Source organism: Podarcis muralis, chromosome 4 (genome assembly GCF_964188315.1).
Source record: "Podarcis muralis chromosome 4, rPodMur119.hap1.1, whole genome shotgun sequence".
NCBI lineage: Eukaryota > Metazoa > Chordata > Lepidosauria > Squamata > Lacertidae > Podarcis > Podarcis muralis.
In genome coordinates this window covers 4,632,600-4,646,270 of record NC_135658.1, presented here as the reverse complement: position 1 = coordinate 4,646,270, position 13,671 = coordinate 4,632,600, and the positions used below count along the sequence as shown (strand labels likewise).

The 13,671-nt window shown below is 48.5% G+C and overlaps 1 protein-coding gene and 1 long non-coding RNA gene across 2 annotated transcripts in view; one reads left to right on the top strand and one right to left on the bottom strand.

The window, feature by feature from the left end:
* The window catches only part of LOC144327629 (uncharacterized), a 127,665-nt gene that overhangs the window by 90,755 nt on the left and 23,239 nt on the right, over window positions 1-13,671 (bottom strand). The gene's annotated exons all lie outside the window — the stretch shown is intronic.
* Window positions 1,845-4,216, top strand: LOC144327636 (uncharacterized). Its single transcript, XR_013392748.1, has 3 exons — window positions 1,845-2,415; window positions 3,068-3,178; window positions 4,050-4,216. It is a non-coding gene; the product is annotated as an uncharacterized LOC144327636 (long non-coding RNA).

Here is a 13,671-nt window from a genome sequence, read left to right as displayed (position 1 = left end):
CCTTCCTGGTTCCCCGGCTGCTTCCTCCCACCATTCCTCTGTGCCCAACCAGTCCATGACATTGCTCCATCCCTCGGCCTCTGTCCCCACAAGCGAGCTCCCCCTGACCTGATCTGGTTCCACAGCCGCTGCTTCCCTTCTGCCCCCATGAAAAGATGGATCAGGAGGTCTTGCGGGCATCATTCCATCACCTTCAAGAGAAAAAATGTAAAAAGGACACCAGGAGTGCCTGCATCTCTCACAGGTGAAACAGGGCATCTCTAACTACAGATGGGCCTTTGAGAAAGCCTTACCTACTGAGAGTATTTGGAGGTTTGTGCTCATTTTATGCTTGTTGTGCAGAAATACATCTGCCCTACTCTGGACCCTTCTTCCGAACTGTCTCCCCCCAAAACAAGGTGAAAAGAACCCTCAGATGAATTGGAAAACCAACAGAACGAGACCAAACGGAGAAAAGCCACCTTCCTCCTTACCCAGTGGCCTCTCTCTGGTGTCCAACGGAGGCCTCTCTGCCTCACAGGAATCCAGGTCCATTTCTGCAAAGAGATCCTTTCCCTGAGAAAGAAACAAGGATTCAAACCAGAGAATGGGGAGAAATACTAGAAAGAGAATGACAAAGACTTGAAGGGTGTGAGATCTCATTCCATGGATGCTTTCCCAGAAAAAGGATGGGCCATCAGCAGACCATTATGGGATGTTCTCTGTCCTGTTGGGAGCCCCTTGGGAGTATCCAGAGGAAAGTCTCTCTCACCTGCTTTCTCTCCTCTGCCTGACTCAGGAGGAAACCTTCGGCCAAGGCCACTGCCTGGGAACTGGTCTCCGCTCCGCATTCCCTCACCCAGTTCTCCATCTCCGGGGGAAGGACAGCCAGGAACTGCTCCAAGATCACCAGGTCCAGCATCTCAGCTTTTGTGTGCCTTTCTGGCTTCAGCCACTGATGGTCAAGGTGGTAGAGTCGGCTGCAAACCTCTCGGGGTCCTTTGGCCTCCTGGCAGCAGAACTGCCTCAACAGTTGGCTCTGCACCTCTGAGCGGAGGGTGTCCTCCTCACCCAGGATCTTCTGCACAGAGTTTCCCCAGAATCCCCCACTGCTCCCAGTTTGGTTGGCATGGCCTCTTCCTGCTTCAGGGCCAGCTGAGTCTTGCTCATCCATCTGTGCTGTCAGGAAGCCTCTAAGAGATCGGAAGGAACCCTTTGGTCTTCTGCCAAGTTCTGCCCGTCTAAATGAGAAGCTCTAGCAAATCCTACAAAGCAAATACATTGTTCTGTTACAGAATTTGTAGGACGGGGGGAAATGGTTCCCTGAGCAAGCATGGATGAGTCTTGCTGGGAACCAGGGCTGGACTGCACCAGATCCCAGACCATGAGCTATCTTTCTGAAAAGAAAGAGGAGGAGGAAGAGGAGAAGAAATAAGTCTCTAGCCTTCAAGCAATGCAGAATGTGGAGGCAACGGAAGGGATTTCTGTCAGATTAATCAACCTGGTTTCTCCATCCTTCCAGTCAATGCATGAAGCCAGAACCGACTGACAAGGGAGTTATTTGTATCTTGTGATAAATGGTTGCTTTTCTCTAGTGGGGGTCCTGACCTGGGGGTCCTCAGGAGTTGCTCCCCATCCCCACCCCACCCGCACCCCACCTCCACTCCCTGCTTCTGTCTCCTTTTCTGCAATCTCTGCCGCTGTCCAGGCAGATTCGTGGGGTGAGGTCTCTTTTTCTCTCTTCTGAGGGCCAGGAATGTATCTGGCCAACCCCCAGAGGGCCAAGTGGGCGGGGCCAAAGACATCTCCCTTGATTTTTTGATTTATTATTATCCTATTAGAAAGCTTAACACAAACTGTTTTCCAATGCAGCAGCCAGACTATGGCCTGGGATCCCTCTCTTTATTCCTGCCTTCTCTTTCCTACTTTTCCTTCCTTCCTGCCCGTTGTTTTTTTTTGGGGGGGGGGGGGCTAGTGTCCACCTCCTCGTGGAGCTTTGGAAAACCATTTGCAGATGTTTCCTCGGTTGTGCAATGAGGCTGAGCGATGTCACACAGAGTTAAAGTCCCAGGGGCTCCTTTGTTTAAAGAAGGGAGATTTCGGGGAAGTCGTTTTTTCTGAAGGGGGGGTGGAAGGCCAAATGAGTTTGGGATCCTCTGATCTGCAGGAAGGAGAGCGTGGCAGACCTGGCCCCTCCCTGGCAGGACCCTCTCCTCCCTGACTTGGGGTCCCCCCCCTGCAGGAGCAGATCTGGCCCCCCAGGCACCCTCCCCTGCCCTAGCCCTGTGACGCCCCCCGTCTCCCCACTGCCCCCTCTGGGGGGGAGAGAGAGGAGACTCACCCTTAGCTGGCAACCTTCCCTTTTTTTGCGGGAAATTCCCTTATTCCAGCGCCGTTTCCCGCTGCTTCCTGCTGCTGTCCCGGATTGGTAGATAGGTGAGGCTGCTGATCCCTTATTTTCAAGGCTGCTGATCCCTTATTTTCAAATCTGAAAATTGACAGCTATGGACTCACCAGATCCCAGGAGGGGGCTGCGATTCGGCCCTTGCAGGAGAGACACAAAGCAAACCCCCCCCCCTTCCTTGCAGGAAAGGACTGGGGAGGGAGGGGCCTTGGCTCTGGAGGACCTGCCCCCCCTTGCTTCCTGTCCTCTCTAGGAAGGCAGCTCAGTTCCCTTTAACCCTTGCCAAGCCGAGTCCCTCCAGCTCAGCCCTCTCTCAGATTCTTATAATTTTTTTATGCATTTAGGGGGGCAGCTGCCCCCCCTGGCTCCGCCAATGCCCAGATATCCTTTTGGGGGTGAGGCTCTTGGCTGGACTCTGAGGATCTCCCTACCTTGGCCGGAAACCAGAGGAAGAGCTTGCAGGGAAAAGGGCTTTGCAGGAGGCAAGGAAGCTCCTCCTGGAATTCCGGAGTGGAGAGATAGGAGGGGGTCCCAGGGTCATCTAGTCCAACCCGAAGCAAAAGGGGGCTGGTCTAGTTCCCTAAACAGGCAGCCCTGTTTACGGAAGGTTTTAATGTTTAAAAGGTTATTGTATTGAAGTGTTTTATTGGAATATTATTATTATTATTATTATTACCTATGCAGGAATCTCAGCTAAAGCATCCATGGCAGATGGCCGTCCGATCTCTCTTAGAAACCTCCAAGGAAGGAGAGTCCACCAGCTCCCAAGGAAGACCTTTCTCCTGCCAAACAAAAGTATGCCATTTCCCTTTCCAGAAATGCTTAATTGCTAATTCAAGGGACTGAAAATTGATTGTTGTTATTATGTTTAGGGAAGCTTTTAATATTTGATGGACTACTGTATTTTAATATTTTATTGGCAGCCGCCCAGAGTGGCTGGGGAACCCAGCCGGATGGGTGGGGTATAAATAATAATTACTATTATTGTTGTTGTTATTATTGTTATTACTATAAAAATTGATCAGGTGAATATTCTCCTTTCGAAAGAGGGAGGTGGAATCTCCACGGTTGCTAATAGTATAACGTTGAAAGTGCAGGGAAATATGGGGAGCCCTAGAGCATCTGCTTGGCATGCAGAATGTCCCAGGGTCAACCCCTGACATCTCCTGCAAGGGCTGGACAAAATCCCTGCCTGAAACTCTGGGGAGCTGCTGCCAGTCAGTGTAGACCAGGGGTCCTCAAACTATGTCCCGCGGGCCGAATCCAGCTCACCAGGGTCATGAATCTGGCCTGCCCTGCCATTTCAGAACCCGCCAAGTGTCCGAGGCTGAAAGCATCTCGCCGCCCACTCAGTCATTCCTCGCGCAGCACTGAGGTAAACGCCACTAGTGTTGTGGCAGCTCTACCAATGAAAGGCCAGGGGGTTTCGCCCGGGGACGGGGAAGTGTTGTCTTTTGGCTTGAAGAGTGAAGTTCAGGTTGGCGGAGGAAGGCAGACTTCGGTTTCGTTACGTAGAGGTTTACTTTAAAAGTGGGAAAAGGAATGCTCATTCATCTACAGTGGTACCTCGGGTTACATACTTAATTCGTTCCGGAGGTCCGTTATTAACCTGAAACTGTTCTTTTTTTTTTCATATAATAATTTTTTTTATTGCTTTTTTTCCAAGGTCAGATACATCATCAGTAACACAACAAAAGCGATTTTACAGAAAAAAGAAGAAATTATAAAAGAAAATTCACTTTTCCAAATCAATTTTCATAATCAACTGGACTTCCCCAAATCTTCCATCCCCTGCTTTCTTTACAATAAAGATAAACAGCAATTTGATACCTTGTTTTATGTGTTTTTGTGCTTTCATTTAGTTATATAATCTATAATTTATACTTTTTGAAATCATAACTTAATTTCCCTCATTTACCAATCTCAATACTGAAGCATGTTTTTCCCAAAACCTTAGCAAATTCTCAGCATTCATATAACTTGTAATGTTTTTGTAGATAGTCCTTAAATTTTTTCCAATCCTCTTCCACTGTCTCTTCTCCCAGATCTCGGATTCTGCCGGTCATTTCGGCTAATTCCATATAGTCCATCAGCTGCGAATGCCATTCTTCCAGCGTGGGTAACTCCTGTGCCTTCCAGTATTTGGCTATAAGGATTCTTGCTGCTGTAGTTGCATATAAAAAGAAAATTCTATCTTTTTTTAACACTCTCTGGCCTACAATGCCCAGGAGGAAGGCCTCTGGTTTCTTGTGAAAGGTGTACTTAAACACCTTTTTCAACTCATTATAAATCATTTCCCAAAAAGCCTTCACCCTCGGGCATGTCCACCAGAGGTGAAAAAATGTTCCTTCAGCCTCCTTACATTTCCAACATTTATTGTCAGACAGATGGTATATCTTTGCAAGTTTGACTGGGGTCATGTACCACCTGTATACCATTTTCATAATGTTTTCTTTTAAGGCACTACATGCCGTGAATTTCATACCGGTGGTCCATAACCTTTCCCAGTCTTCAAACATAATGTTGTACCCAATGTCCTGTGCCCATTTTATCATAGCTGATTTAACTGTCTCATCTTGAGTATTCCATTTCAGCAACAAGTTATACATTCTTGAAAGCACTTTCGTCTTAGGTTCAAGTAGTTCTGTCTCTAATTTTGATTTTTCCACCTGGAAACCAATTTTTTTGTCCTTTTTAAAGATCTCTAAAATTTGGGCATAGTGAAACCAGTCTCGCACCTTTCCTTTCAATTTTTCAAAACTCTGCAACCTCCAAGTATCACCAACTCTTTCTATTATCTCACAGTATTTTACCCAGCCACTCTCCATGTTACGTAGTTTTATGGCCTTAGCCTCCGTCGGTGATAACCACCTCGGGGTCTTACTTTCAAGTAAGTCCTTATATTTAGTCCAGACAATAAATAGAGCTTTCCTGACAATATGGTTTTTAAACAATTTATGAAACTTTATCTTGTCGTACCACAGGTATGCATGCCACCCAAAAGCATTGTTAAACCCTTCCAGATCTAGGACATCAGTGTTTTCTAACAAGAACCAATCCTTCATCCAGCAGAGGGATGCAGCTTCATAGTACAGTCTTAAGTCCGGCAGGGCAAACCCCCCTCTTTCCTTTGCATCTGTTAATATCTTAAATTTTATTCGGGGCTTTTTGCCCTGCCAGACAAACTTCGCAATGTCTCTCTGCCACTTTCCAAAACATTCCACTCTGTCCACGATCTGAAGGGTTTGAAACAGAAACAACATTCTTGGCAATACATTCATCTTGACTGCTGCAATTCTTCCCAACAAGGAAAGTTTCAATCTTGACCAAATTTCTAAGTCCTTTTTGATTTCCGAACAACATTTTTCATAATTATCTTTGAACAAATTCAAATTTCTCCCAGTCAAATTAACCCCCAGGTATTTCACCTTTGTTACCACATTTAGTTCTGTTTCCTTCTGGAACCCATCTATTTCTGAAGGTGTCAAGTTTTTTGCCAAAACCTTAGTTTTTTGTTTGTTCAACTTGAATCCCGCCACCCGACCAAATTCAGAGATTAGTTCTAAAGCTCTTTTTGTGCTAGCTTCTGGCTCCTGTAATGTCAAAACCAAATCGTCTGCAAAAGCCTTCAGTTTATATTGTTTTTCTCCGACCTGTATTCCTTCCACCTGCTGGTCCTTCCTAATCAAGTTCAGCAACACCTCCAGGACAGAAATAAATAACAAGGGTGATAGGGGGCACCCCTGTCGTGTCCCTTTTTCAATTTTAAACTCCTCTGTCACCACATTGTTTACTATCAATTTGCTTCAATACCATTTTGGAACGCCCTTCCCACTCCCATCCCTTCCAAATTTTTCTGCATAAATTTCCAAGATATATTATCAAAGGCTTTCTCGGCGTCTATAAAAATCAAAGCTGCTTTCGTGTTCAAGTTTGTCTGTAATAACTCCAAAACATCGATAATATTCCTAGTGTTGTCAGGCAAGTGCCTGCCAGTGAGAAAGCCTGCTTGGTCTTTATGAATTACTTCATTTAAAACTTTTTTCAGTCTGTTTGCCAAAATGTCAGCAAAAATTTTGTAATCCACATTTAGGAGTGAGATGGGACGGTAGTTCCTAAGTTGAGTCTTTTCAGATTCCAGTTTTGGTATCAAAGTGATGAATGCCTCTTTCCACGATTCGGGTGCCCCCTTCCCTTCCATAATTTGGTTACATACCTCCATTAATGGCTGGACCAGATATTCCTTCAATGTCTTATAATATTTGGAGGTAAGTCCATCTGGGCCTGGGGATTTGCCTAATTGCATGTTCTGAATGGCACTTTCAATTTCCTGTTGTGTTATTTTGTAATTCAGGGCTGTTTGTTTGTCTTGTGTTAATTTTTGCAGGCCATAACTTTTTAGAAATTTGTTTATCTCAGTCTCTACTTGGGGTCCTTGAGTAAACAATTTTTTAAAATATCTCTGGAAACACTTTCTGATGTCTTCTGGTTTCTGAATACATTCTCCTTCAACCTCCAGATTGGTAACAAAGTTCAATTTTTGTCTCTTTTTCAGCTGCCATGCCAGCAGCTTCCCACATTTATTTGCGGATTCAAATGATCTTTGTTTCATCTGTTTAATTTTCCATTCGACTTCTTGATTTATCAATTTCGCATATTGTGCTTGATGGAATTTTATTTCTCTTAAGACTTCTTTTGATTTTGGGTTTAGTCTCAACTTTTTCTCTCCATCTCTTATGTTCTCCAAAATCTTATCCTTTTTCCCATTCCAGAGTTTTTTCTTAATAGTATTCTGTTGTATCAGGAACCCTCTCATCACAGCTTTACTCGCGTCCCAGATTGTTTTCTTTTCCACCGAGGTATTCAAATTTATTTCGAAATAATCTTTCAACGTTTTTTGGGCCTTCTTCACAATCTCCTGATCTCTAAACAAGTAGTCATTCATTCTCCATCTGAAGGATCCAGCTAGTGTAAGTCTCAAGTCTATTTTCAAGGCATTATGGTCGGAGCAGGTTTTAGGGCAGATCTCTACTTTTTTTATCTTAGGTGCCAGTCCTCTAGATGTCCAGATTTGGTCGATTCTTGTCCACGATAGATGGGCCTCAGAAAAGAATGTTCCCTCTTTACCTAGAGGATTCTTTGTCCTCCAAATATCAATCAAGTCCATATTGTCTGTAAGTTCAAAGAAAGACTTTGAAAGTCTGCCCTCTTTGGTCAAATTCTGATTTTGTGACTTATCCATGTATGTGGAGACAACTCCATTCATATCTCCCATCAGGATGATGTTAGTACAGTGGTGCCTCGCAAGACGAAATTAATTCATTCCGCAAGTTTTTTCTTCTTGCGAGTTTTTCGTCTTGCGAAGCACGGTTTCCCATAGGAATGCATTGAAAATCAATTAATGCGTTCCTATGGAGACCGCCTTCAGACCAGGTCCAGGGACAGTCTGTCCCCAGACCTCTTCTGAAGGCTGGCAGGGGGGAGAAGGACTTTTCTCCCCACCGCAAGCCTTCAGAACAGCCTTCTGAAGGCTGGCGGTGGGAAGAAAAGCCCTTCTCCCGCCGCCAGCCTTCAGAAGAGTTCCCGGAGGGCTGCCTAGGCTGCGGATAGCAGCCTGCTGCCCGGTGCGAGGCAGATATCTGCAGCTTGGGGTGCCCTGCAGGACTTCCCCGCAGGGCTCTCCAAGCTGCGGATAGCAGCCTGCTGCCCCACACGAGGGGCGCTCTTAAGCAGAGCGCCCCTTGTGCGGGGCAGACACCTGCAGCTTGGGGAGCCCTGCAGGACTTCCCCGCAGGGCTCTCCAAGCTGCGGATAGCAGCCTGCTGCCCCGCCGGAGGGGCGCTCTTAAGCAGAGCGCCCCTCGCGTGGGGCAGACATTCACAGCTTGGGGAGCCCTGCAGGACTTCCCCGCAGGGCTCTCCAAGCTGCGGATAGCAGCCTGCTGCCCCGCCCGAGGGGCGCTCTTAAGCAGAGCGCCCCTCGCGTGGGGCAGACATTCGCAGCTTGGGGAGCCCTGCAGGACTTCCCCGCAGGGCTCTCCAAGCTGCGGATAGCAGCCTGCTGCCCCGCCCGAGGGGCGCTCTTAAGCAGAGCGCCCCTGGCGTGGGGCAGACATTCACAGCTTGGGGAGCCCTGCAGGACTTCCCCGCAGGGCTCTCCAAGCTGCGGATAGCAGCCTGCTGCCCCGCCCGAGGGGCGCTCTTAAGCAGAGCGCCCCTCGCGTGGGGCAGACATTCGCAGCTTGGGGAGCCCTGCAGTACTTCCCCGCAGGGCTCTCCAAGCTGCGGATAGCAGCCTGCTGCCCCGCACGAGGGGCGCTCTTAAGCAGAGCGCCCCTCGCGTGGGGCAGACATTCGCAGCTTGGGGAGCCCTGCAGGACTTCCCCGCAGGGCTCTCCAAGCTGCGGATAGCAGCCTGCTGCCCCGCCCGAGGGGCGCTCTTAAGCAGAGCGCCCCTGGCGTGGGGCAGACATTCACAGCTTGGGGAGCCCTGCAGGAGTTCCCCGCAGGGCTCTCCAAGCTGCGGATAGCAGCCTGCTGCCCCGCCCGAGGGGCGCTCTTAAGCAGAGCGCCCCTGGCGTGGGGCAGACATTCGCAGCTTGGGGAGCCCTGCAGGACTTCCCCGCAGGGCTCTCCAAGCTGCGGATAGCAGCCTGCTGCCCCGCACGAGGGGCGCTCTTAAGCAGAGCGCCCCTCGCGTGGGGCAGACATTCGCAGCTTGGGGAGCCCTGCAGGACTTCCCCGCAGGGCTCTGCAAGCTGCGGATAGGGGCAGCAGGCTGCTATCTGCAGCTTGGAGAGCCCTGCGGGGAAGTCCTGCAGGGCTCCCCAAGCTGCGAATGTCTGCCCCGCGCGAAGGGCGCGCTGCTTAACTGCGCCCCTTGTGCAGGGAAGCAGGCTGCTATCCGCAGCTTGGAGAGCCCTGCGGGGAACTCCTGCAGGGCTCCCCAAGCTGCGAATGTCTGCCCCGCGCGAAGGGCGCTCTGCTTAACTGCGCCCCTTGTGCGGGGAAGCAGGCTGCTATCCGCAGCTTGGAGAGCCCTGCGGGGAACTCCTGCAGGGCTCCCCAAGCTGCGAATGTCTGCCCCGCGCGAGGGGCGCTCTGCTTAAGAGCGCCCCTTGCGCGGGGCAGCATGCTGCTATCCGCAGCCTAGGCAGCCCTCCGGGAACTCTTCTGAAGGCTGGCGGGGGAGAAGGGCTTTTCTTCCCACCGCCAGCCTTCAGAACAGCCTTCTGAATGTTGGCGTTGGGGAGGAAAACCTTCCTCCCACCGCAAGTCTTCAAAACAGGTCCGGGAACAGAGGAGAAGCGCTGCGCGCCTTCCCCTCTGTTCCCGGACCTGTCCTGAAGGCTTGCGGTGGGAGGAGGGCTTTCCTCCCCACCGCCAACATTCAGAATGCTGTTCTGAATGTTGGCGGTGGGGAGGAAAAACCCTCCTCCCACCGCAAGCCCCGGGAACAGAGGAGAAGCGCTGCGCGCCTTCTCCTCTGTTCCCGGACCTCCCACCACAAGCCTTCAGGACAGGTCTGGGAACAGAGGAGAAGGTGCGCTGCGCTTCCCCGCTGTCCCAGGAGATTTCCCTATGGGCTTTCGTCTTGCGAAGCAAGCCCATAGGGAAATTCGTCTTGCGAAGCCTCTAAAAATCGGAAAACCCTTTCGTCTTGCGGGTTTTTCGTTTAGCGAGGCATTCGTCTTGCGGGGTACCACTGTATAGTCAATATGGTCCAACAATATCTCATGCAACTTCTTATAAAATTCCGATTTCCCATCGTTTGGTGCATAAATTCCTACTATCAAAAGTTTTTCTCCTTGTGCTTGTATTTCAATCGCCAAAATTCTTCCTTGTTCATCTTTAAAAACCAACTTTGGTGCTAGGCTCTCCTTTGCATAAATCACTACTCCTCTTTTTTTAACTTTGTCCGATGAAATAAATTCTTGGCCTAGTCTCTTGTTAATTAACACTCTCCTGTGGAGCCTAGTCACGTGTGTTTCTTGGAGGCAAATGACGTCTAATTGTTCTTTTCTCAGTATGTGGAAAATCTTCTTCCTTTTTTCGGGAGAGTTTGCGCCATGAATGTTCCAACTAAGAAGTTGCAGAGACATCTCGGACTAGTTTATTGGCCTGTGGGGGTGTCTCCTTTATCGTTTTTGTCTGGAGGTGGAACTGGATTGAAGCCAAACGAAGGAGGTGGCCAGGCTCCTGCTACTCCTTTCCGAAGGTCCTCCCCGTGATCGTTTAGGAACTTTTCTTGCTCCTCTGCTGTTCTGATTCTTACCTTCTTCCCTTGCAAGGTAAAAGATAGTCCTTGAGGAAATTCCCACCTGTAAGGGATTGTGTTGTTTCTCAGTAAACTTGCCAGGTCTTTATATGTAGCTCTTAAATCCAGTAGCTGTTTGGGTATGTCTCTGAAGATTTCTGCCGTCTTTCCCTGGATCACCAATGAATTTTTAAAGTGCAGGCCGAGTATGTTATCTTTTTCTTGCTTAGATCTCAAAATGATCAAGCAATCTCTTGGTTTATCCTTCTTGGCCACTCTTCCCAATCTAAAGGCGGTAACAATTTTAAAATCTTTCTCTTCAGCCAAACCCCAGAGCTTGGATATTTCTGTTGTCAAGAAACCGATCAGATCTTCTTTTTCAATTTCTGGGATATTTCTAAGCCTGAGATTGCATTCCCTGTTTTTCAGTTCCGCCATGGACAGAAACGCTTGCTGTTCAGTAACCTGTCTGCTCAGTGGCCTTACTTCTCCTCTTAATTCCTCTATCTTCTCTTTATTTTGGTCTGCTTTTGTATTTGCTTCCTGTGCTAATTTTCGATTTTCTGTTGTGATCTTTTCAATATTGCCTACTGCTTGTGTATTTTGAGCGACTTGATCTGTCAGTCTATTAATTGTAGCTGTCACTTGGTCAAATTTAGCCGCTTGTTCCTCAAATTTAGCTGCTTGTTCGTCAGCTTTCTTATTTAGTGCTGCCAGCTGATCCAATATTTCTTTAGAGACAGGGTCTAGCCCTCCTGCAGCCATATCCCCAAAAGCTGGCTGCTTGGGTTGGCCTTCTTGCAGACCTGTCACAATAGGAACAGACGATCTTCGTGGCTGCACGGGCAAAGTTAATTGCAAGAGCTCAGTTTGTTTTGCTTTCTTAGCAGCCCTTGTTTTTGGTACGCCACTCATTCCACAGCTGTCCAAGCGTCAAGGTCAAATTGTAAATCCCATGGGAAAAGCAATCCAGGAAAAGTAAACATCCAGTCAAAAAAATTCCAAAGCAGCCAGCAGTTCACAGAGACTAATAATTCCACAATCCAGCAGGGGGAGCTCCCCAGAGATTAGGGAGAAGTATAAAGAAAGTTTCCACCGTAAAGTTCCAACAAAAAAGTTAGGTAAAATCCAAAACAATGGGGGAGCCCTCCAAGTTCAGTTTTAACTGCAGAGAATAAAAGTTCTTTACAAAGGTGCATGCAACAGTTCCTTTTTTACAGCTTACAAAGTAGCCCAATGTGGCATTTAACTTTTTGTATACAGTTACCGCAGTCTGGTGTTATTTTGTATCCAGGCAGCCCGAGAGCAGGGTGTCATAACTTTGTAATCCACAAAAGATAGAAAGAGGAATCACAGTCTCTGTCCACTTATAATACAGTTTTAGCCTTTCCTTAACTTTTAATCGAACAAATCCGAATTTGCAGGGTATATTCCAACTTCTTTTGAACTCCTTTCAGCGCTTCCGCTTTAAAGAGTCTTTGCTCGCTACTTTAAACAGAGCCGGAAGACTGACTTCCTTTTTAGCGTCTCCCGCTTTCAGCCAAAATTCGCCAAATTAAGTCCAAATAAAGCCTCAGATTTCTTACTCACGAGTATGTTGTTTCAATTCAATTGTTCAAAGAAGAAAGGTCAGCGCCGATCAGCAGCAGCCGCGCGGCTTCACTTCCGCGGAAAGAGCGATGGATTCACAGCACCGCTACCCCCTCCACGTTCCGAAGCCCCTTACGGGGTCTCTTCTGCGTTTCCGAGGTCGCTCCTGGTGCCCGCCGAATCCCACGGCCACGGGCTCACTCTACCCGTGGTTTTTCTGCGTGGGTCGTCGCTGTGCCGCAGCGCACGACCCTTTTCCGCGGAGCCCCTCTTCAGCAACTGAAGAGGACCGCCATTGCTGAACGTGCCGCCTCCGGAAGTCCTAACCTGAAACTGTTCTTAACCTGAAGCACCACTTTAGCTAATGGGGCTCCTGCTGCCGCCGCACCGCCATAGCACGATTTCTGTTCTCAACCTGAAGCAAAGTTCTTAACCTGAAGCACTATTTCTGGGTTAACAGAGTCTGTAACCTGAAGAGTATGTAACCCAAGGTACCACTGTATAGTCCTATTTCTGTGAATGGTGCAGCGGTCTTTCCACTCATGTGGTTTACATGCTCTGAAAGCTGGGATCTGTTTGGATATTTAAATTTTAAAAGGATGGAGCGGAACTAGATATTGATCATCTCTTTGGCCTGGGGAGCCACATTCTGGCTGAAGGAGGCCAGGATTGGGCCCCAAGGCCTGGGATGTCCCTCCTTCGCTGCAGTAGGGCTTGGAATCCAGGAGAAAACTCTTGGAATAGCCTTGCCAGGTGCTCAGGGACGGACTCACCTGTCCCCATGTCCTTCTCTTTGCAGATGTGCTGCGGTTGCACATCCCTCCCCCAGAGGTGAGTATTGGGGAGAACCAGAGCAGGGACTCAGACCTGCCCTCCTTGCCCCCCACTCTGCATTCTCGGATGTGGAGAAGCCCTCCCTTTGTGAGGAACTGACAGCCTGACTTTTGCCTTTCAACTGCTGGAGGAAGACCAGCTGTACCTGCCGGAGGTGATTCACAACTGCCAGGCAGCTCAACTCAGGGGGCTCCGAACCCTGAAGTGCTCCAAGCAGGAGATGGCCAAAGCCATTCTAGCTAGTGAGTGATGGGTGGTGTGGGGGAGGGAGGGGCTTTGGGGGAGGGGTGTCCGTCTGCCAGAGAGGAGGACCCTACTGGCCTAGGTTCACGTATCCTGTTTGAAAGGGGAATCATCTGAGGGACTTCCTGTGAAAATCTGGGTCAGGAATGCTGTTCCCGGAATTGACAAACACACAAGACGTAACTGGCTGTGCATTCACATAAATAATACTCTTCTATATATTCTTATCACAATATCAAATGTTTACGTTGCACATAAACAACACATAAAGTGCAATAATATAGACGGAAGTCCCAATAAATCAGTTCATTCATAAAGACCAAATGTCTGCTAATTTCTGTTCCGCATGTGTTCATAAAGTCCAA